Here is a 3,059-nt window from a genome sequence, read left to right on the forward strand (position 1 = left end):
GTCCGTATAATCGGGTCGGGCCAGTTTTCATATTTTTTTATATATGGACGACCCTCGTTCATTTATTTCATTTCCAACATTTCCCAAAGTCCTAAAAGCTCTAGAACCTTCCTCCAAGTATATCCACACAACCCAAGAGAGATCATAGATCAAATAGCAAGAATCAAAGGATCCAAGGCCGGAAGGCTCACTAGGTTTGTAGAACTCAAGATTTTCTTTGTGTGAAGCTGGGTTTCATTCAAGTGAATGATTTGATTCAAAGCTTGCTCTTGTGTGATTAAGGTGAGTTTCCATACTTGATTCCATGTTATTAAGAGTGTCTAGTTATTGAATAACTTGATTGAAGGAAAGAAAGCAAAAGAGGAAGTTCAATGTGGGTTTGATGATGTTATGAGTAATAAATTGACTTGAGTTGTAATTGTTGGAGTACTTTGGGTATAATCTTGCTATGAATGGTAGTAATGATGATGAGAAAGTGTGGTACACGAGTGTATATAGAGTTGTATTGGAATTGTTGTTGTGTGTTGGTTATGAAAAGGAGTTTTGGGTGTGTAATGAAGTCTCTTAATTACGAAATTGATGATAATGTCATTGTTGATTGGGAGCTATTTTCTAATATAATGGATGTCAATAAAACAGGGGAAATGCTTCCCAATTTTTGCTAGCTCATGAATTATTCTAGTTTGAACTTAAGAGTGTCTTTAAGACTTAACCTTAGTATGATCCTTTTTAAATATAGATCTTGTGAACGTGAAAGGAGAACGTTAAATGATTAAGGAGATGTTAAGGTATGTCAAGGCTACTCCTTCTTCATTTTGGCATGATCCTATGTTATGAGCCAACAAGTGATTAAATGAGTTCCATATTACTCTACTCTTAGAAGCACTAGGAGTATTTCAGTCTTTGATGTCCTTATACCCCGTATTATTGTTCCTTCTGTTCATGGGTCTTGAGATTACTTATGTTGATGATGTTAGCTCAAAAGTTATCCATCGGAGGTAATATGACCTTATGTCACTCCGAGAGTTCTATGTACACATTTCAGTTATGCGTTATATTCATATACATATGCATATTGACCCATGACCAGAAGGCATTATATACGCGTATATTATATGTACATGGGGTATGGGAAAATGGATAGGCATTATATACACATTACCACCGGATCTGCTGGTGCAACTTGATGATGACTTATGGATCGGGCCGTACGTTCCTCGATATTATTATATGATATATGGATCGGATCGTACGTTTCCCGACACTATTATATGGGATATGGATCGGGCTGAACGTTCCTCAGCACTATGACCTATATTTATATACATGAGCATGATTATCATTGAAAAGTGTGCATTATTATGCGCCTACGCAGGCATTGTTAGTTATACAGATATACTTGTTCATACAAATCTATGCAGACAGTCAGTTAGCTTTGAGTTCCAGATTCCGTTCATGATTCTTATGTTTATACTTATGTTACTCTTATGCCTTACATACTCAATACATTGTCCGTACTGACTCCCCTATTGCCTGGGGGACTGCGTTTATGCCTGTAGGTACAGGTAGAAAGACAGGTGGTCCCGCTCATTAAGACCTTTACTCAGTAGTAGTTGGTACGCTCCATTCGATCCGGAGCTGCAGTCTATTTTGGTACGCCATTCTTTTGGAGATTTATATACATATGGGTATGACGGGGCCCTGTCCCATCCTTTCTAAGTTTTCTATTCCAGTAGAGGTCTGTAGACAGGTGTATGTGTATGTCAGATGATGTAGCCTTGTCGGCTCCTATTCTTTTGTGTACAGTATATGTAGCGGCCTAGTCGGCTTGCAATGTTCCTTATGCTTGTATGTATGTAAATGTACAGAGTTCATGATGTCACCCCTTCATGAGGCAGTATGAGTTCTGTTTAAGTCACTTATGGGCCCTTGATGTCCAGTATGGTTCAGATATGAGTATAAGGGTGTTTGGTCACTAGAGATCAGACACTCATCACGACTCATCGGTTTAGGTCGTGACAAGTAATCTCAAGACCTATGAACAGAAGGAACAATCATACGGGGTATAGGGACATCAAAGACTGAAATACTCCTAGTGCTTCTAAGAGTAGAGCAATATGAAAGCTCATTTAATCGTTTGTTGGCTCATAACATAGGATCATGCCAAAATGAAGAAGGAATATCCTTAACATACCTTAACGTCTCCTTAATCGTTTAACGTTCTCCTTCCACGCGCACAAGATCTACATTTAAAAGGATCATACTAAGGTTAAGTCTTAAAGACACTCTTAAGTTCAAACTAGAACAATCCATGAGCTAGCGAAAATTGGGCAGCATTTCCCCTGTTTTATCGACTTCCACTATATCAGAAAGTAGCTCCCAATCAATAATGACATTATCATCAATTTCGTAATTAAGAGACTTCATTACACACCCAAAACTCCTTTTCATAACCAACACACAACAACAATTCCAATACAACTCTATATACACTCGTGTACCACACTTCCTCATCATCGTTACTACTTGTAACGACCCGTTTGGTCATTATAGCTCTTTTGGCACTTTCGCCACTTTCGAACATTGATTGACTCACCTTTGACCCGAAGTTGACTTTTGGGCAAACGAATCTTTTTCGGAGTTTCGTCAACTCCAAAAGGTCCGGATGATTGTTTAGAACCTGTAGGTATGATTAGTTCGATTCGCAATGCATTTTGGTGTATTTCGGGACTTTGGATGGGAAATGAAAAGTAGGCACCGGTGGTTGACTCGGTTAACGAAACCTTCGTTAGAAATTTTGAGACCACGAGTGCGTTCACAGCGTATTTTTGTATGGGTTTGGGTGGTCGGGTTGTGAGCAGATGGCCTCCGGAATAATCCGGATATTCGATTGAAACTTAGAAAATTTATGGGGAATCTGGTGTCTGGTCCCCGCAACGGCGGCACCAGAGCCGCCCCAGCGGCACCACTATGGTAGTGTGATGACCGCTGGCTACAAGGATTTAGGCCCCGCGGCGGTCCCGCCCGCCGGGCGGGCCCCCCCGCCGGGGGCCCGGGAA

Source organism: Lycium ferocissimum, chromosome 11 (genome assembly GCF_029784015.1).
Source record: "Lycium ferocissimum isolate CSIRO_LF1 chromosome 11, AGI_CSIRO_Lferr_CH_V1, whole genome shotgun sequence".
Classification (NCBI taxonomy): Eukaryota; Viridiplantae; Streptophyta; class Magnoliopsida; order Solanales; family Solanaceae; genus Lycium; species Lycium ferocissimum.